Source organism: Lepisma saccharinum, chromosome 8 (assembly GCF_977018435.1).
Source record: "Lepisma saccharinum chromosome 8, izLepSacc3.1, whole genome shotgun sequence".
Lineage (NCBI taxonomy): Eukaryota > Metazoa > Arthropoda > Insecta > Zygentoma > Lepismatidae > Lepisma > Lepisma saccharinum.
The window spans coordinates 48,805,730-48,828,387 of record NC_139236.1 but is presented as its reverse complement, the minus strand read 5'-3'; the positions used below and the strand labels follow the sequence as shown (position 1 = coordinate 48,828,387).

Below are 22,658 nucleotides of genomic sequence, written 5' to 3'. Positions count from 1 at the left end.
AAACGCAGTTCGATATAAATTATCTTTTGTTTATTGATTCATTTTATGTTCAAATATAAAAGTGTGAGGTTCTCTATTTTGTGGATAAATTTGTATCCGAGCCAGACGTCGGGAGTTGGAAGACGGGTTTTTCCTGAGTTACAGCCGAGCTGTCATTGCTTTGAAGATGACATATTTGCACCAACACGGAGAAAAGAAAGGATCATTTTCGTAGCTACCGGGGCTTGAAGTAACAGCGAGTGATCAAACCCATTCTTCACGGATGACCAGAAAACTCAGCTGGAGCCCAAGCCTGCAAGGATCGAAGACGCCTCGGTGACCGCGTTTCAGGACAATGGACACAGGTCATTCGCATCCCCTGGGAAACCGAAGCGAAGCTACTGGAGCGTCCTCCCCAACGGACAAATTCGAAAGTGACATATAAACAAGAGTACCAAGATTCCAGACACAGTTTTTACCCGGATTTCATAGAGAGAGCATCTCCGCGCTACACTCTCGCGTGATTATCGTTTTGTGTCCGCGAACTTTGTTTCCTTACGTACCGTGAGCGAATTGCAGATAGAGAGTTACCAGTGTGCGCCTTATTTTGGTGAAGATTACGCGGTGATTTGTTTTTGCCAAGCGTGGACTACATAATAATGGAGGGCTAAAGAAGATAGAGAAGGGAGTCCGTCGACTCCCCCTGACGCCTGCAACGACGCCGAAGCCAGTCAGACGACGCCAAAACACTGCCCAAAGCCCGAAGGACGCTTCCAGATCGACGTCCCAACCAAAGCCCGAAGGACGTTTCCAGATCGACGTTCCAACCGAAGCTCGTTACCAGAGAGAGAGAGAGGGAAGGACTATTCCAGAACGACGCCTAAACGAAGCCCGTCACCAGAGAGAGATGATTGCAGATCGACGTCCAATTGATGCCCGACACTGGAGAGATTCCTGACCGGAGCGTGACCACGTACACACGACGCTAGTGACAAGAGGAACGCCCGAAGTACTAAGAAGGTGCAAGTACACCATATCGTCGCAATTATTCTTCGTCGCGATCGACCTCGGAGAACAATTTCGCCACAAAGGAACCGTGTGCAAGTCCCGCGTCCAGGAGGGATGGACGACCACGCAATGTAGCAGAGTCCGGTAGAGTATACTTCAGAGGGTCTATGTCCATGTAAACGTGCATTGTTAGTATCAACACCGTACTGTTAACGCCGAAGTCTCACTTATTTGCAAAGTTACTCAGGAAACCCCGAACCTAATTTCCGTGTCTGATAATTTTTGGTATTGTTTGTAAAAAAGTTATATTTCATGTTCAGATGTTCTAATTTAATTGTCTGCATTCAGGGTTAGAAGCTCCATTCCATTTCTTTAATATTTAGTGTAAATTGTCAAAGTGTGCTCCATTTTTTGTGTAACCGACCGCCCCGTCGCGCCATTTAATTTGTCAATACTTGACTGATGAGTCCTTTTTAATCGTGGAAAGCGTAGATTTTTTTATTGCAAGGTCGTGCGCGTCAAATAGTATTATTTGATGCATAGTGGTTATTATGGTAATTTTTGCTCGCGCCGACGATTGATTTGTGTATTCCGGCAGCTGGAGCCAATTAAGTTTTTGCATCCCTATGTAATTGTGTAGTTCTCATTGGACGAGAGAGGCTTATGTGTATTACCCCCGTCCGAGAAACTTGTTAAATGTCGTGCTTACGACTGGATGCATACGTTCATTCGAACGAAAGATTTAACCACGCCGACCCAATTGTCTTAGTTAACCGTTTTCCGAGGGCTGGCACTTAAGTTAATTTAAAAGAGAGCACAGGAGCTGGCAGACAAATACCCTAATTCACATAAAGGCTTAAAACTAAAAGGAAATGATATGTTAATGAGATCCATGATTTGTATCTATACTTCACATGTAAAAATACCTCACAGGTGTGAAAGAGAGAAGAGTGAATGTTGTGAGCGTTTGAGGAGGCTTTGTAAACAGTTGTTGATTGCAATATTTTTTGTTTGTTACAATATATATTCACTTTTTACCGTTCGTCAGTGTTGTTATTTGACGTTTTTCAGGTATCAGATATTATGCTATTAGTGTTTTATGATTGTTCGAATCTACATATCAAAGGTAAACAAAACAGTGTAACATTTCAAGGTATTAATCTCCACCCCGCAATAGTATGACAATAAACGACCTTCTCAGTACCGAACTTGAAAACCTGGACCGAGAGTCACGACCGGTTTCCCGTACACATAACGACGTTTGGCCCCGTGCCGGGGTATGATTGACACGTCATTTCGGGGACCGTGAGTGCACTCGTTACACCTTTATGCGCATAAAGTATTTTATCATAGATTTACAAAGGCTCACACTGTAAGTAAGTACTCGTTGTTGAATCGAACGTGCACGCTGACGTAATATCGTAATAAATTATTTCGTAGATCTTCAAACCCACAACGTTTCATTTAGTTATTTCACTTAATTTTTTCTGCCACTTTTGGCTAATTGCAAAAATAAGGACGAGTAATGATTCAAACCCGGGACCTCTGGCGTCGTAGCGCGCCATTATAACCACCTGGAGGTGTCGGGTATTGTTAGTTTCTGAAATATCTATGACTCGCACGACAATAACTTGAAGATTTTATGTAATAAGAATCTAGAGTTTTGTGAGGTTTAAGAGAATACCGAATTTTAGAGTTACCGTTTCAACTTTCGAGATACTCATAATCGAGCCGAGCGCGAGAAATGCGTCTTTATTTAGCTCAAAGTACCGGTTCAAAGGAGACCACATTAAGGTTAATAATAGGTCTCTGTGATGAAGCTAGTGGCGAAGTAAATCACTTCCAGAAAACCTACACAGCTGGAAATGGACATCAAAGGGAGAGGGATTATGAAGAGCTGGCTGTTTCCTCGAACACGGCAATGGCTATTTTGCATTCGGGTTCCCGGAAGGCGCAAAATATTATTTTCGGCGTCGAGCGCTTCCTCGTGTGTGACCTTGACCTTGTTTTCTCCAAGAGATAGCTAATTGGTCCATAATTGTTGGAACACACTCGACCTTGCGCTATCGTGTCTACACAAGAACCCTTATCCCCTAGAAACGTTTCCTTTCTCTATGCACTTACAAGCATTGGCGTAGCAACATATCGCGAGGACCTGGGCGAGATAAGAATCCATTTTTAAATTTGAAATCTCAATGTAAATCGATACAAAATCTTCGGGGATACGTCAAAAAATTATCACATTTAAATAATATATTACTAAAGAAAATTATATTTAATAATTTCACTCATCCTAGAAATGTCTTTCTTTGTTTTCCGGGAGCTGAAATATGAAGCTGTAGGAAGGAAGTAAGAACTGCTTATATTATCCATTGCCTTCTTGAGTTGCAAACAACCCAAGCATTTAAATGCCTTGCACTTGCTTCGTGGAGTTTTTGTAATAAAATTATTGCAAAGTCTCATTCAGAGGATCAACCTAACTATAAATCGGAAATAAAACAGTACATTGCTGAAACAGGATCTCCTGTTTTATTGGAAATTCAAAAATGAGTATTCAAACCTGAAGCAAGTGCTGAGAAAATACTTGGGTATACCTGCTGCATCAGTATTCAGTGATTGAGTGTTCAGTGTTGCTGAACAGATTTGAGATAAGAGAAGAAGTAGGTTACTTCCTGAAGTGCTTCCAAATCTCGTATTTCTGAAGTTGAATCTGGCAGAACAGGAATTCATTTTGCATTTCAAAGAACTGCTTGTGTACTAATGTTAAATCTCTAGGTTCACATAACCTTTTGCAGATGCAAATGTACATTCGCATTTCTTGAGAATATATATGTATATACATATGATATGCAATAGAAATGTACATAACCAAATTTTTGTCATGCACAAAATAATATCCCATTTCTGTTTAATAATCTTAGGCCTATGTATCGGAATCGGTATCGGTTCCAAAAATTATCGGTGAGTACATCGGCATTGTTAAATTTTCAGCTTCGTTACATCCCCTCTCATAAAATCACAAATTCCACCCTGTTTAAATGTCTAGGAATCATTTCATTTCCCCTAGGAATGATATCGCGATGAGACAAGTCGAGAATTTTCACAGACTCATCTCGTCTACTTTGTAGTGAGGTCCTTCTCGTTCTTGTTTGTGATTATTTTTGTTTCGGTTTCCACTCAGAAGTTATTAAAACTTATTCCAGTTTCACTTCATGCTCAGATAGGCTAATCGGGACTGGATCTGCAGTTTAAAGTGGAATCAGAAGCACTGTGCATGTGGGACCTCTTAATTACAAGGCGAGATATCTCATCCTGACCAACGAAATGTTAGTATAAGCAACGCGTACATCGTGTCTCACCACTCAAAGTTTCACAACGTATAATATGTCACGAAAACCAAAACTTTTCTTAATAGCGTCTTTCTGCTTTACATCTTGTTTCGAAGCTGCGAACCGTCGAAATTCGGAATTAAATTCCTGAATAGATGTAACCGACCATCACAGGCTCGCAATTGTCACTAACCTATTAACTTTCGAATTACAGTAAACAAAATATACGACCTATTTGAAAAAAAATCAATAAGATATACGCTTTGTATGTCTGGATTAGAGATGGCCAGATCCGGGTCCAGGTGGATCCAAAATCCGGATCCGGTTGGTTCCGGATCAGGATCCGTTTGGCCATCCCACATGAGCGCTTCTTTGGAAAGTAAGAATGTGCTTATAACATATTGTTACCTGCATACATACATACAGACATTATATATAGTGTGTGTGCGCGATTTGTAATTAATACACTTACAAGCGAGGTTATCTAAGTGTCCCCCTCCGATTTCCATGAAACTTGGCAGGTGTATAGAGAGGTCCAAAGGAAGAAATACGTGTTTTTTTTTGTTTCGGCTAGAAAGCAGTTTTAGGGGGTAACCCAACCGTCAAATGTCAAGATGACAAATTGAAGTGGGAATCTGACCCCTGTGTCCCCCTCCGATTTCCATGAAAAAAACACGTACTTCTTCCTTTGGGGCCCTCTATACACCTGTCAAGTTACATGGGAATCGGCGGGGGACACAAGGGTCAAATTCACACTTCAATTTGTCTTCATATTGACATTTGAGGGGAGGGGTTGCCCCCTAGAACAGTTTTTTATCCGAAACAAAAAAAACACCTATTTCTTCCTTTGGGCCCCTCTATACACCTGCCAAGTTTCATGGAAATCGGAGGGGGACACTTAGATAACCTCCCTTGTTAGTCTCACACTTTGTAATTATATAACACTGCATATATTATAATGTTTCATTTTAATTTTTAAAACTGTAACTGTAGAACAATTGTATAAGTTTTGTATAACATTTCTATCTTGTTAAATGTGTTAAAAGTTTCATCCTGGAATGGAATGTCTCACATTTATGTGTGTTTCGATTTCCAATACATTCGAATGGATACATATTCATTTCAATAGAATTTACAAAATCACCTCTGACTTTTTATGTTAAACAAGTAAGATTATTTTTTTGCACGAGTGTGTTAGCCGATGCGTAGCAAAGTATTTTATGAACAACACTTGAAGAAAAAAATCTTGCAGGACTAACTAATGAAATTTTTTTGTAATCTAAGATCACAATACCTTTTTAGGTGTGGTAATATTATAATGGGATTGAGATACGAAACTCTCGGATCCGGATCCTGAACTTTCGGACCCGGAGCCGGTATTTTCGAATCCGAATCCCGATCTGGAACTTTCGGATCCGGATCTGTTTGGCCATCCCTAATCTGGAAAAGACACACAGTAATTTAAGTTTATTTTAAGCACTTTCTCCAAATATGATACTACGTAGCAGGCACGTATCTAGAAATACGTTTCGGGAGAGGGGTGTCCTAACCAAGTGTCTCAGGAATGGTAATAGTAATAATAATAATAATGTTTAAATTAAAATAATTATATTAAATCAAATTAATACTAATTACAATATATAAATTAATATTATATTATTATTACACGAATAGATAAAAAGACTGTTGTAACGGTATACTTTGTGCTTTTAAGCTGATTCTCAGCAACATACACAATATACACAACCATACATTTTTGAATCCTTGTCCCGAGGTTCAAAACTTGCAGTACCTGAAGTTCTGTGGATGCTAGTTTAGGCAATAGACACGTACCTCTTCAAATTACAACTTAACGCCCATTTCCTTTTAGATATATATAGGTTTATTCATATTATATTTACAGAAGTTAATTCTTGGCCGTTATTCACAAAATTACATTTCGGTGTACCCTGTCCCCCCTTCCCGAAGAGAGTGTGTAGACTCGCGTAGCCACTGGCTCCACGAGTAAAAAAAAATATAACCCTCAGTACCAAAAAAGGTGGCTGAAGGTATGTGTGTTGTGTACCCGGTTTCCCACATGAAATAAACTATTGGAATAATGTGAAAAGAGCAAGTGTGTGTATTAAAAGAAAGAAAGTTAACATCCCCGCCGTCGGTTCACATAATAAGGAAAGAATGCTCGCCCAGCCGCTCCCCTCAGAGAAGAAGATACCTCTTACATTGCTGTACTCCGCCAAACATCTGAGGCCGACTGCTCCTCTGCCCTTCCTATTTATAGGCCCCGCTAATGACCTAAACCGTTACTGGAAACTTACCGCTCCCCCAACGGCCAAGAACCCAAAAGTACAGGAATACATAGCCATACACAATTTATAACATAAAAAGGATCCAGTAATGATCGCATCATTACATAGTCCCCCCTTCCTGAACAGAGAAAAATCAAAGTTCTGTAACCTAGAAAAATAATAATAATATACACAAAACACTTGTTCGCAGTTTCTGTTCACTACAAACACACTTTCATTAGGTCACACGACACTGACAGTCAATGTTCACTCTAATTTTGTCCACAAGTGTACTTCGAGATCTGCGTTCTTCCCTCAGCACTGGAGCTGGTTAACCCACGTCGATTCTTACCCACTCAGCATCTCTTCCATCCTTCCTCCTGGACCAATGATAGACAGTCTCCTGGAAATCCATCCAAGTCAACAAAGCTGCTGGTTCGACTCCCGGCAACGCCACTGCTCTGTGCTCCTGCCGAGATCGGAAGTCACCGCTTCGACCGGTTTCCACATGAATGGATCCAACTGGCTCTAAGTCCGAAGATGTCACTGCCATGCCCGGCGCTAGAACTGCGTTCACTCGCCACCGAACTGCGACTACTCGAAAAATTACACGGTAAAAGAATACGCACTAACTTTGCGTTACTTTCGCGATGAAAATGACTGCGGAACGACACTTTTATATGAGTACTGTATGAGGTAGAAAAAATAAGTGAAAGATAGAATAAAGAAAAGATAGATAAGTCCCTATGTACAATATTTACAAAAAATCCCCCTTTGAAATTAGACTAGAATCTGTTTCTCAGCTTGTAACGCATCCCTGATATATCTTCGTCTTGCTCCTCCTGCCGAAGTTACGTGCGCTCTCTTTGCTGAATTGGGTTCGGCTACTTTCCTTGCAAAGTCAGGTGGCGAAGAATAAGGCTTCAACTGGTCACTGTTGGCTCTCAATATTCTTCCGTCCCCGCTGTGTTTCATTTTGAAAGTATTTGCCGAAGTTTGCTCCACAATTGCGTGTGATCCAGAGGACTTCCCCGAGAATTTACTGGTTACTCTGCGGGCCTTACCAGAGATAGGATGTTCCTTAAGCCAAGCTTTATCCCCCACCTGAAACGTGCATTTGCGGCGTTTCCTATCACAAGCTTTCTTCTTGGCGTCTTCCATCCTGAATTTCGTTTCCTCCTTACTTGACATGAAATCTTGCTTATTCCTGTCATCTTTTAATACGCAGCATGGCTGGCACGACTTACAATACTGGATAACATCTTTAGTTAGGCCTATCCAAGTGTATTGTTCCCTAACCTTCGCTAACGTTTTCAATCTCCCAGGATGACAAACGAATGCATTATCATGCAACGACACGAGAATTTGCGAACGTAGAGAAGTAGGTGCCCATATTTTCCCATTTCCCTTCTCTTTGTACTTTTCCGTAGGCAAATTTCTCCTAAGAATTCCCTCGTTGTCGAAATACGAAGATTTGGCCTGGGTCTTCACCTTTTCCTTGTACTTCTTCGTTCCTTCCACCTCCTCATTCCTTGTAGCCCTCGCTACGTCAGCAAGAAACGTGTCTTTCATTTGCTCGGAAATGAGGGAGGCTGTGTCCAGAAGCCTACGTGGCTCCTCAGAATTGTATTCTTCATTTCCCTCAGTGGCAGAGAATGGCAACAATGAAGAATCTTCCATATCTTTACTTCCAGAGAGACGAAGCATGGGCAGTTTTGTGCTCCGAAGCAAATTTTCCCTCTGTTTCTTCCTCATTTGCTTCGCACTTTCTGCAGTACACAAAGCGCTGAAATCTGCAACTGATTTCTGCACAGTGTCAGTCGAACATTCGACACGGTCAATCATGTCCTCAGTTTCGGGGTGTGGTTTGCAATTTCCCATCGTCGCGGTTGCTTCAGTAACAGTTTCATTTCTTTCCATCGTCGCAGTTAGCCCAGCTTCAGCTTCCACAGTCGACGTTCTCCCCTGCTGCGAGAACGGAAGCCTCTTTCCCACTTCCCTCTTCTCCGCAGAAAATAAATGAATGACGTTACTGTCCTCAAAACTGTAGCCTCCCTGCTTCAAATGTAGCGATATGCCGGCCTTCCTTATGAACCCTCGACCTGCGATAAATCCCGTGAAACAATTGCGCAGAACGACGAATTTATGCTTAAATTTCATCCCATTCAAATGTACAGTAAGATACATTTCCCCACATGATTGTACAGAGCCTACTGCCAAAGAAATATTAATACGTTTATTGTTAATCTTATTTCCTTGTTTTTCCAGTTCTCTTGCGATCTCAACAGACACGGTGCTCACAGACGCACCAGAATCCAAATATAGCGAGAAGTCCTTTCCCTGAACCTTACAGGTGACTAACGGTTTTTTGTCGCCAGAAGTGAAATTTCTGCAGTTGCGTATTTCCCTATTCCTCCCCCTGTTTTGCTTTCCTTCTACGTGTGCAAGAACCGGAGTTATCTGTTCTGGTCTAACGGTATCTTTAGAGACGGCACAGGTGGCGCCCTTCTGCTGACCATCATACCCTCTTCTCCTCGCCGGTTCTTCTGCTCTCGACGGGGTTCCAATATTCCCGGAAAGGCTCAAGCGGTTGAAAAGACCCGGATTTATGGCACTCATTGATACTTCTGTTCCCACGCGGCCGAAAATGTTCATTGTCCCTGCGGCTCCTAATTGCCTTGTGCCACTCGCTGAAGTCGGCATGGCAGACAGATGCGGCGAACTGTTGTCCCTCAGTTCTGGACAATAGTACAGGGCTTCTGAATACAATCTCTTTTGAATGTCCATAGCGCGAATCTCCAGATCTTTCAAGGTTGCAAAGGTTATATCGTACAGGTGCGTTCTGAATTTAGGATGGGAAAATTTCAAAACGTGCTGGATGACCTCGTCTTCTGTCCCCCGTTTCTCCCTCATTGCAAAAAGCTTCCTGGTGTGTCGAATAAATGCAAGGAGAGACTGGTCTGGTGACTGGTAATTGTTCTGAATGATCCTTGCTATTTCCGAATCATAATCGACACTAAAGTATTCCTCAAGAAAAGCCTTCTCGAATTCCCTAAAAGTGCCGAAAGGTCTCGAAAATCTGAACCAATCTGCAGCGATTTCCTTCAACGAAAGCGGCAAGATTCTATCTAAGAGAAAAGTATCCCCAATTTCCATGATTTCCTGATAATTGCGTAATTCATACAAATAATCGTGTGGACTTACATCGCCGACATTTCCCTTAAAGATGGGAATGTTAATGTTGCTTTTTTCCAAGATTTTGCTCATTTTTTCCTCGCCGGCCCTTATCGAAGTTCCTTGTGTAACATGTAGAGTAAGTCTCTCAAGTTCCCCCACAATATCTTCCTCAGGCCTTCCTTCCAAGTTCGCATTGCCTAGCAACTTGCTAATGAGCTCCCTGTCTATTTGAATTGCCATTTTGTCTTCTATTATTTTCTTTCCACTTGACAATAACTAATGCCTTCAGTACTTTTCACAAGAAAATATCCCTGACTCTGAGCCCCCAGTATGTAACGGTATACTTTGTGCTTTTAAGCTGATTCTCAGCAACATACACAATATACACAACCATACATTTTTGAATCCTTGTCCCGAGGTTCAAAACTTGCAGTACCTGAAGTTCTGTGGATGCTAGTTTAGGCAATAGACACGTACCTCTTCAAATTACAACTTAACGCCCATTTCCTTTTAGATATATATAGGTTTATTCATATTATATTTACAGAAGTTAATTCTTGGCCGTTATTCACAAAATTACATTTCGGTGTACCCTGTCCCCCCTTCCCGAAGAGAGTGTGTAGACTCGCGTAGCCACTGGCTCCACGAGTAAAAAAAAATATAACCCTCAGTACCAAAAAAGGTGGCTGAAGGTATGTGTGTTGTGTACCCGGTTTCCCACATGAAATAAACTATTGGAATAATGTGAAAAGAGCAAGTGTGTGTATTAAAAGAAAGAAAGTTAACATCCCCGCCGTCGGTTCACATAATAAGGAAAGAATGTTCGCCCAGCCGCTCCCCTCAGAGAAGAAGATACCTCTTACATTGCTGTACTCCGCCAAACATCTGAGGCCGACTGCTCCTCTGCCCTTCCTATTTATAGGCCCCGCTAATGACCTAAACCGTTACTGGAAACTTACCGCTCCCCCAACGGCCAAGAACCCAAAAGTACAGGAATACATAGCCATACACAATTTATAACATAAAAAGGATCCAGTAATGATCGCATCATTACACTGTATAAGAATAGAGATATAACAGCGTATATTCATTACGTAGCTTACATACAAAACAAGTGCCCTGGCAATGAAATTAATGTCAAATAGATGATTAATTGAATATTTATCGAATAACAAAAATGATGTTACATGTAGTTGGAGAAAAGTAAGTGTCTGATTAATATTTTATGCACATTATTTTGAGTAGTAGTGTACATAAATCATCTTTGTAATATCATTCAAAGCCGTATGATCCCAATATAATCCTTGCCTTCTAAAAAGTTCAGAGGAAATTAATAACAACGATTATGCAACAAATGCTAATATTTACATTACTTAATTTTAGTACTTGGTAAGTCTTTCGGGGGGGGTCCAGACCCCTGGACCCCCCTAAAGACGTCCTTCCTGTCCTTCAAATCCGTCCCAATATAATCCTTGTCTTCCAATAAGTTCAGAGGAAATTATACAACAAATGCTAAACGAGTATATTTTCATTATTTAATTTTAATACTTGATTAGTCTTTCGGAGGGCGGGGGTACGGACCACCCGGACTCCCCCCTAAATATGTCCTTGGTTACTAGAGTTTCGAACGAGATCATCTCGGACATCAAGTATCGTCTCGCTTTGATTTTGCAGAGATTTATTTCAGTCTCGTCTCGAAATTTGAGAGAAAACGAAGACTTTTTCTTTTCTCAGTATCATCTCTATTTTCAAAAAATCTCTTAATATATATGTTTTAAGTATAGTTTTCAGAAAACCCTCTTACAAAGTTATGAAAATTATGGGTGAGGTACAGGAGTAACCCCCCCTCTCATGTTGGTGTGTCGTGCCTGGTCTCGTTTGTGTAAGTATTTCGTTTCGAAAAATTCCATTTGAAAAATTCTCATACTCTTCTGATGAAGATTTGTATCTTATCTTCGAATCGACGTGACCAATTTTTTTTTAGAAAAGTGTACCCCCTTACACAAAAGAGAATTTGTCTGGAGCGTGATTTATCTGATTCCATCGTTCTTCACACATTTTAAACAATTTTCATCTCCTTAAAGAGGTTTTCAAGATCACAGGTCCATGAACTAACTAGTAGCAATCACAATGTAGTAGAATAAGTTTACAATGGTTTGAATTTCTGTGGTTCGAAAGATAATGATTTATGTTATAAACAATATAAATATTTAATTGAGCGAATTAAAAATAGGTTCTTTTAACAGTAGCACCTTGCGTCGGTTAAACTAAGAGGGCACAATTGGATTTACGGATTTAGGGGTGATACAGTACCCCTGTTCCTGCGCCACTGGTTACGCCCCTGATTTGACGTATTATAACGTTTAACTATAGAATTAAAACCAGATAAAAACAGAATGTTTTAATTTTATTGCCTACAAAAATTAGCCATTTCCATTTTTTTCCTGACACTACTATGGGGTGTAAGGGGTGACCTTCCACGTAGTACACCCAATAGTCAACCTCACTTCCACGTTAGTACACCCTGGACTGAAGACTAACGAGGCTCTGGCGACTGGCTCCATGGCCAGTATAATTTTGTGTGTGTTGTCCTGTTTTTTGTCCTTGTGTGTGCTGAGTGCCCGTTTACAGCCTCTGTTTTTAACAGTCAGAACATTTTAAGATTTTTAGTTATGCAGCGTTAGAGCTGGTATTTGTAATGGTAAGGAGCTGGCCCCCGTATAATGTGACTGGAGCAAAATAGCCTAGGTGCTGACGCTCCCAAAGTTTTAAAATCAAATCAAAATCAATCACACTTCTATCTAATACATTTTTTTGTATCAACCCCATGAGATGCGAGGCCCATTCAGGCGCAAGGCTCCTGGTCACCCACTTCGCCCAGCCCTTGCTACGCCACTGCTTACAAGAGAGAGAAATTATTATGTGCAACTCGAATTCCCGATGACATGTTTGCAAGTCTCCTCAAGGGGTCCCGGGCAGAGACATGTTGCGCATTCCCATCTAGGCATAATGATGACCATAAAGCACATTAACGACGGTTTTTTAAAGAAGAGACTTGAATAATACGTGAAAATTTAACTATCTGTGAATTTACAACGGTGTGAAACAGTTTTAAATTTGAATTGTTGTTTTAAGCCCACTTTATGCCCTGCACTGTGCCATGTGCCTCCACCAGGTAACGAACGTGGGACCCCTTGATTACAAGGCGACGGCGTTACCATAAATTAAATTTGAATATTTCATAGTGCATAAAGATACACAATAATTACAAATTACAGCCCCGTGCACGGTATATACATATTTTTTAAAACTTGAATCATTAAAATTACATTAATTAGTGTAAGTATGGTCATTTTTTGCAACAGTTGAAAAGGAGTGGAAATTAACGGTCTAAGACCGTAATTTCTCTAGCCAAAATTTCACGGTTATAGTTTCCGGGCAAACACTTTCATACAGGGATGCCCACAGGTGGGGATTATGGCACAAGCTCTGCCATCGAGATTTGGGGGAGGATTTTTTCCCTTCAAATAATATAAAATTCAACATTTATATAGTTTTTTAAAATATGTGTAAAATTTTACATCTTAAATGCACCATATTTAATCCATTAGATGAAAAAAAGAAAGTGTTTAAGGGTATTATGGAAGAGCGGGGGGTAGGGGAAGAAATATCCAACTCTTACATATGAGGCCTTAATTGACACGTGCGTTCTAGAAGGAATTCTGAATTAAACTTGGGGGGGGGGGGGGTCAGTATCCAACTCTAGGTCTTAGATTATATTAGTTAGAGGGGAATTGAGCATTAAATTGAGCGGGGGTATCCAATCCTTGTGTAAATGTGTTAGACTGTTGCGGAAATTGTGGTGTGGAGATTGAGAATTAATTTTTTGGAGGAGGCAATATTTACTCTTCAATATCAATAGTAAGTCTAAAATTGCCATGGAAATTTTGGTTGTAGGATTTAGTATTAAATTTAAAGGGGAAGATAGAAAGCTCTTGATAAAGTGTTACATCTTAGATTCCCAAGGGATTTCTGCAGTAGAGAGGGAGTTCGAACATTATACTTCCGAGACTGTGTTTAGCGATATGGTATCCACACGTTTTCGACCCCGAACGTGCCAGAGAAGAAGCTGGAAGAGACTAAATATCTCGGGATCTTATAAAAAGTATTGACATCCCATTAAATTAATATTATTGAAAGTCTGCAAAGAAATGGATGTAAAAATTTTCTTGATCGCTTCGCTCGCAATGATGTGTTGCTAGGATACGTGTTAAGTGCTTGAATGAGGTGAATGTGAAGTTTTATACTATAGCTGTATTACAAGACAAGCGATATTCTCGATATTCTCAATTATGATGAACGATTTTAGGGGCGGTCTTGAGTGATGGACACCCCTGTCCAGGGAGGAAGGGCAGATCAAATATAGTGTTCAGTAAAGCTAAGAAAAAGTTACTTTCGGTAGACACGCTCTCGTAATTAAATACTTTGTGGGGATTACGATATGGTTTGAGGTTGCGAATGATATGATTTGGGGGGGACAGACAAATGACATGATTTGGGAGGGGGTGCGCCATTGGCCTTGGGGGGTGGGAAACCTCTGGTTTCATAAGTTTTCAAGTCAACAAATGTGAGAGAACATTGAATTGATACGGTCTGGTTTAAGCTCGGATGAATGCAGTAAGTTGGTAGGGACAATGCCAAAGAGGTTGGTGGTGTAACGTGTTATTAATTTTTAAAAAATCTTAAAAGGCATGAAAAAAAAAACACAGGTGGCTTTAAATTTTTGTTAGAGACTGCATTCCCTTGACTTTGTAGTGTCTGCACCTGCCACACGTGTCGCGAACGTTCATGATCTCATATCAGTTTCGTGTGCGGAAACTGGTTTTGTTTTGTGATCCTCTTGTTACCACTTCCTTTGTTTACAGTGCCATGTGTGAGATCACGAACTTCTCCATAAGTGTAGACACCTGAAGCAATAAACATATTTCCAATGTTAAATAGATGGCCGTATTAACAAATTTATTTCAAGTCAGGCGGGTTGAGAATGCTATATTCATGTTTCACCTACAAACTGCGCTGTATTTTGTTGACGGCCGTTATCTAAACTATAACCTAACTGCTACAATAATACTACAACAAATGTTAATAATAATAATTATTATTTGAAGCAGCAACTTTAATAACTCCCTTCCGTGTTGTATCAAACATTATTTTTTTCGATTTATGAACATTTTATATTTTTCATTTACAGAACATACGCAATAATACAAACTGTACAAGCAGGAGATGGTGTTATTGATTTTATGAAATTATTAAAGAACTGGCTAAAATTCTTACGATTTATATATCCTCTTTTGAGAAGGCAACACTGTCTTCCTGCAATGAGTATAAATTTATGAATTTAAGTGTTGGTTTCCATCTTTAAGTTGGTGCAAGTTTACTTTAGATCAATCACGTCCGATTTTATTAAGGGTTTTGGGTCTCCACGATGGGTCCCGGGTTCGGATCCCACTTTAAACTGTAGGTCCAGTCCCGATTAGCCTTACTGAGCATAAAGTGAACTTAAAATTACAATTCAATCAATTAAGTGTTTTAGTTCACCTAACAGCAATTTCATCTCTTGCTCATTTTTGACATTTTCCTATAAAGTAAACTTAACTTGAGATGTGAAATCTTTAAACCACTCCCTGAAACAATTAGTTTATCAACATACCCCTTACACAGTGCTTCTGCCATTGTTAATAATGCTAAATATGGTAAGTTTTTTCAATCTATTTTCATTTTTTGATGCCTCTATTCTCTACGAGTCTGCGATTATGTGTTGTTGATTGACTATACCCTCTGCTGGCAGACACCCAGCGCCCCGTCCGTGATTGCCCTGAGGTTATTTAGAGGCCATAATCATCGCCTCTGAAGCATGGCTGGTCAATTCCCCATCTGTTCTTGAATTTCACACAGACACTAACCAATAAGAATGCTATCCATCAAATCCTTCTATCCACTACATTCTCTCTCCCTCTTTAGTACCTAACTCTAGAGATACCAAGAGCTGATAAGAAGCTATCAACTCAACTGTTACTCAAGACTGCTGATTTGATAGCTTAATGCAGTTGCAATAAACAAGATATTTAAATGATATGACAGGCAATTGAAATCATTCCATTTCCAATCATTGAAAAATCAGAATGATTGATTGATTTGCTTTATTTTACTTCGTTTCTTGTGCCACTTTTTGGCTAAATTGCGAAGATTGGGATGAGTGATGATATGACGAAATTGATGAATAGACACTCACAATCATCCATGCCTAGGCCAGGATTCGAACCCGGGACCCATGGCGTTGTAGCGCAATGTGCTAACCACTCCGCCACGGGGGCCGGCGAAACATCAGAATGAACATCTGACTGCATTGACAGATTGATCCACTCACATCAAAACTTGTTCACGTTCAATATTTGTGATTGCCTAAAAGCCTCCGACATTTGATTCTTTTTTAATGAAATGTGACTACGTTACCGTTTTGGTTATTTACACACAATTCATGGATAATCGCAGTGCATCATAGCTATAACGGAAAAAGTTGATATTTCGAGGTTCTAATATCTGTTGCACGTGCATATAACCCCTAAGGGCGTGAAAATTCCATATGGGATGCAATATGACCGGATTAAGGTAAGGTAGAGGGTTGATACAGTAATTTATTTTATGTTACTATTCTGCCACTTTTAGTTATATTGACTGTGGATGAAAGAGTCTCGTTATTCTACAAGAATATACGAGTAGTCTCCAGGGGGTACTACGAGGAAGAGATTTTGGCATTTGTGTTCCTTCCCAGAAGTTTAGCCTTTTCAACAACAAGAAGTCGTGATCACCCCAACACTTTTTCATACATGGAAAGAGAATCAATCTCATCGGTACTTAAATTATTACCACCGAGGCAAGTAACAATAAATCTAGAAAGGTCATCCTCATCTCAAGGGAAATGACTTAATCCGCCACTTATAATGCTATAAAAACTGAGACGGAACAATCTCACTAAACAGGAATATAGGAAAAGGTGCAAAAAGGAATTTGCAGCCGATAGGTTGCACTACAGCTAAGAGAGATTGAAACTTGGGTTTGTGTATGGGGAAATCAACAAAAAGTGGTCCTACTATATGCTAATAACAATATTAGTTAACATGGAAATTATTATTGTTTTGAATTACATTAAGGTTTAGATGTTTGTTAATGCATATAATTTACACATTTCACCAACAACAGTTACTAGCATCTGCAGTCTGTATGCTCCACAGACAAACTTTGCTACATTTTTAAAGTTTCACACTCTTAACGCACCTTTGTTAATGCTTTTCAGCTTTTCATGCATTCGGCCTATGCCTACTCAAATTTTCTTAATTTGTTGGCGGACACCACAAAGTACTTTTTGATTCTATGAAATCGGTTCATTATGAATATTTTAATCCAATCTCATACCTAGAACCTTCAATTTTGTGTGTAAAATGTCACACACGTAACGTTGGAATGCGCCGTAGGAATATTAATCTCCTTAGCATTTTTGGACTCCTTGTGTTTGAGAAAAGTTTTTTGTAGAACGCATGTTTCAGTTTTCGCTTATCAAGGTTTAATTTGAAAGGAATAATAGCAACCAAGCTATTCTTAATTTGTGAACAGGGTAGTATTTGGTTGATTGTTTAAGATATAAACCCACTTTGTTTGCACAGAAACGCTAATTTTGACTGGACGTACTGTTGCCAGACCTACTGGGATCAGAACCGTCATCTGCCTCCATTGGGTATCGAATCCGGAACCTTTTGATTACAACGACGCTACCACTACGCCATTGTAGAGGCCCTATGAAGGTATTTGAAATAATTATTTTCCGATTCCTTCCCCCCCCTCTTGTACATTTTTGGCTCTTGGACGGGATCGGGTGAATGCTATACACCCGTCTATACACACCCATATAATTTACATAATATCTCAATACTTCGAAAAAAGTTAGTGGAATCGTCACGCTGAAAATATTTCAAATATCAGAAATGCTTACGATTATACATATTTATTTAACATATGATTTATTTTCATGCCTATGGATTACTTTGCTCGATCTCAGAAGAGAGTGTCATTGTATAAACAAACGAATTAATAATATCAAAGATGCATACCTTTGACGAGACACGTGAAAACACTGAACTAAGCTTACACTGGCTACTCCCATAAACATAAAGTCATACCTGGATATAGAAACTGGTCTTCAACATTATATATTACTTCCTATCTCACACCTTCATTAGACTGGTTAAACTTACACATTGTGAAGAAGTGAGGTTGCCTTATTCAGTAGTTAAAAGTTATCGTATGAAGCAGAGTTGAATGTGTTAAATGTGAATACTTCATGACGGAGTACTCCTTACTTTCAAGGTAGTCAACTTTGCACAGAACGTACACAACCGATAACGCTAAGTTCAAGAGCAATGTAATTTTCTTACCCTATGGAAACTGTCTGTCCATGTACATGCTTGAAACACTAATTGCGAAATGTTAAGATACTGTACATTCGGACATAATGAACGTAAAATGCATTATCTGTTTTCCTCAAATCTTACTTATTCATCTACAGCGATTGCTCTTCCATTGTTCACAAATTAGTAACAATGATGATAATATTACAAAAACATTGACATTGCTAACATGTTAAGAAAATTTTGAGATATCTTTGAGAAATTATTATTATACCTGACAAACCTTCTATTCAGTTTCAATACTCAGTCGAGGCACGCACTTGTTCGGATCTCACTTTAAACTGTAGCTCCATTCCCGACCCGATTAGTCTCGTCTTACCGTGCATAAAGTGGACTTAAAACACAAACTCAATCAATCAATCAATCTCCCATTTGTTCTTGAATTTCACAAGGACTCAAATAATCAACAACAAATGACTTCATAAAAACACTATTCATCAGGTTCTTCCGTCCATTAGACTCTCAGCAGTAAGTCTAAATGATACAAAACGATCGATTTAATTGTTAAGCAACGTGCTGAGTAGTTTTCTATACTTGCAATTTTTTTTCATGCCAAAATTTACATATACCTCTACAAGAGAACATACCTCCCAAAATGAAATCTCAAGTACGCCACTGAGTTGGCATCTGCCCCAGAGCAAAAAGCTTAATTCGCACAGTGCATTATACGTACAAGAGCCTTACAAAATGAAAATCTCTTAAGTAATATATGATAAATATAACGTTTTGGTTCCAGGACATATCTTTTTTGTTTTTTCATGTCTAATAGTTACCTTTACATATACCATTGGTTATACGTATTTCTTTAAATTTCTTAATTTAATTGCATTTTAATAATTTTACAATTTGTGTAATGTTTTTTAGTATATATTTTGTATGTTGCATTTTATTCATCATAAGGAATAGGAATTTGGTTTCTCGGTGTAGTATCCTCCATTAAATATTAGTTCCTTACATTTTGGGACATACCAGAAATACGATTTTTCTGTACCACCTTAACTTAATTATTCGGCAGCGGTAATTATCAACGATGAATGTTTGAAGATTGAAGACAACATAGAAATTATAGCATTGGCTACATTACCTACGTGTGAGCCATTGTAAGTTTGACCAGAAGTAAACAGTTTACACGTGTAAAGTAGCATGCCATGTGGAAGTTACAGTAGGAACAAGTAATATGAATTGTAGTATATACGTCAGTGTGGACTAAATTTATCATCAAACCTCATGACCATTGTGCAAAGGGATTCCCGGAACTCGATATGTGACGTAATAGACAATCAAAGGCTCATTTGTGACACCGATAACTACTTCAGAGCAAGTTGTTCTAGTTCGTCGGCTGTCTCGTAACTTAAAACCAGCCCTCCTCACAGCTACTCAAGCGGCAAGACCTAGGATTTTATGAATGAGATAAGAAATTAAAATAAAAGCTCCTTTAAAATTCATTTTACAGAAGATGATTGCAATGACCTCCTTGTGCAATGGTGCTCTAGTACTTATCCTGAGGTACAGTCACTGGCAATAAAAATGGGACACCCAGATCCTGAAATACTCACTACCTTGCAAGGCGTTACGTGTGTTGCCTAACTCTACGGCGATATGTGGATTGTAATAGCACATTTTCAATGGCAACTTATACCACTTCCGCAGAGTTAGGCAACACACATAACGTCTTGCAGGGAAGTATTTCAGGTTCTAGGTGTTCCATTTTAATGCCAGCGACTGTACATATGACGAAAAACGACATTCAGTGGTGTTGATAGACTGTTATAATTTTTTAAAGTCCACGTTATGCTCAGATAGGCTAATCGGGACTGCTCTTGGAATGAAAAATAGTCCGAATCATTTTGCAATGCGCCTCTGCCGGCGCCCATTGATTACATTGCGACATGGTTACCTCTTTGCCTTCAGGGAGAGCTCAGGTCGCCGATATAACTTTGAACATTGTCCTTTAACTTGTCCTAACATGAATTGAACACAATCGGTGGTGTCCCTCCTGCCCTCCTGCGCCTGTTACTCTCAGTTTGGTCCATGGACATATCTTGAGTGCTCTGAGAAGTGAAACAATGTATATTCGACTTGTGGTCCTAAGGACATACCGTAAACGAAGGGACCCAAGTTGGGCGCCATAATGAAGGGGACCCAAGTTGGGTGCCATATTGAATTTGAAAAAATGATCCCATTTGAAATTCGCCATTTTAGAAGGGGTGTCTGGACGGAACAAAGTTTGACCCCCTTAAGAATAAGCGAGTTTATGTTCTCGAATTATTGCAAGTTGATACAACCTCTGACAATAAAGTTCGGTGAATGATCCTGAATATCGAAAGTTGACGAATTCTTAATGAAACCTACTTTACTGTCCTTCGAAGTAGTCCCCTCCCATGGCTATGGACCGTTGAGAACGGTTGTACATGTCCTGGAAACTTTTAGAAAAGTCGTCTTTCGGTATGGTGTTCAAGACCCTCGTCACGTTCCGTTGGATGTCCGGAATATCCTCAAATCTCTGACCTTTCAAAGCGATTTTGAGGCGTGGGAAGAGAAGGAAATCTGGAGGATTCAGATCCAAATTTCTTGCAATGCATTGCTACAGAGGATGAGAGCTGGTGTGTGAGGTACGACCCTGAAACGAAACGCCAAAGCATGGAATGGCGTTCTCCAAGAAGGCCAAGGCGGGAAAATTGTAGTTCCCTCCGGCAGGAATTTCTTGTGGATCATGCCATCACTGTCAAAGAAAGTGATAAGCATCGTCTTGATGCGTGATTTTTACGCCTTGACCTTCTTCCGACGGGGTGATGCAGGAGAACGCCATTCTATGCTTTGGCGTTTCGTTTCAGGGTCGTACCTCACACACCAGCTCTCATCCTCTGTAGCAACGCATTGCAAGAAATTTGGATCTGAATCCTCCAGATTTCCTTCTCTTCCCACGCCTCAAAATCACTTTGAAAGGTCAGAGATTTGAGGATATTCCGGAAATCCAACGGAACGTGACGAGGGTCTTGAACACCATCCCGAAAGAAGACTTTTCTAGAAGTTTCCAGGACATGTACAGCCGTTCTCAACGGTGCATAGCCATGGGAGGGGACTACTTCGAAGGACAGTAAGATAGGTTTCATTAAAAATTCGTCTACTTTTGATATGCAGGATCATTCACCGAACTTTATTGTCAGAGGTTGTAGATTGCCTGTAAAATGAAATTGTAAAAATAGTTTTTCGCCGTCTCTGTTACCCCGCTGTTAATCCCAGCGATCCATATTTTAAATAATGTAGCATAAGTGTGTCCAATATCGACAAAAAGTGGTGTTTGACCGACAGGAATATACCAAAACCGACAGTGGCGCTCCAATCGGAAGAGACGACAGTGGGCATCAGTAACATGATTGATTGATTTGGTTTGGACCTCTCCGAAGGCGCAGTGGTAGTGACATCGCCTTGTAATCAAGGGGTCCCGGGTTCGATACCCGGTGGAGGCACATAGAGGTTCGGATCCCACTTTAAACTGTAGGTCTAGTCCCGATTAGCCTTACTGTGCATAAAGTGAACTTAGAACTCCAAATCAATCAATCGATTGATTTGGTTTATTTTACTTCGCTTTTCTGCCACTCTGCGAAGATTAGGATGAGTAATGATATGATGAAATTGATGAAGGAACTATCACAAAGAACACCCATGTCCAGGCCGGTATTCGAACCCGGGACTCCAGGCGTCGTAGCACGCTGTAATAACCAGTCCGCCACGGAGGCCGGTGGCACAAGTAACATAGTCTAGAAATGGATTCGGTTTTGTTCACCCAATGCTTATAGAATTTCGTAATATCAACTGACTCTGGACTGTTCATGCACATTTGCAACTCCTTATCAATTTCCAAGCAGTCTTTCACGTGTTCTCACACCAAATCTATTGACTCCTTCCTTGTTACCACATATAGACAGAGGAAGCTAGATGAACAAATATTTTAATTACTACGAATATAAACATTGAAGAAAAAGTAAACTTACTTCTTTTACTTTCAATTCCCCGTTCTAGGTTCGTATCCATGCACAGTATACTTAGCTTCCAAATTTCCTGCCCGAACTGGTCTGCTGTAGTGCTTCTCTTCGAATGAAAACCCCAAGATAACTGAATCAAAGATTTTGTCAAGATTTTGAGAGTATTCTATGGAAATCTCCACTTTCATACGTTATCAGTATATAAACATTGTATTTTCCATGGCCACTCATCGTGGGTGATAGCAGGTTTTATAATCTTCAGATAACTGACCCCCGAAGAAATGATAGCCAAATGATATCCGCATGATTATTATTTTTATCCAGCTTCAATGACTTTATAATACGTCAGTGAAATTCGTCATACTTGTG

At 39.9% G+C, this 22,658-nt stretch overlaps 1 protein-coding gene across 1 annotated transcript in view; it reads right to left on the bottom strand.

Moving 5' to 3' along the window:
* Positions 1-22,403, bottom strand: part of LOC145991458 (proton-coupled amino acid transporter-like protein acs) — a 111,306-nt gene extending 88,903 nt beyond the window's left edge. Inside the window, exon 1 of the mRNA XM_083127463.1 lies at positions 22,299-22,403. The gene's annotated coding sequence lies outside the window, so the exon portion shown is untranslated. The remainder of the gene's footprint in view (positions 1-22,298) is intronic.
* Positions 22,404-22,658: the final 255 nt, after the last annotated feature.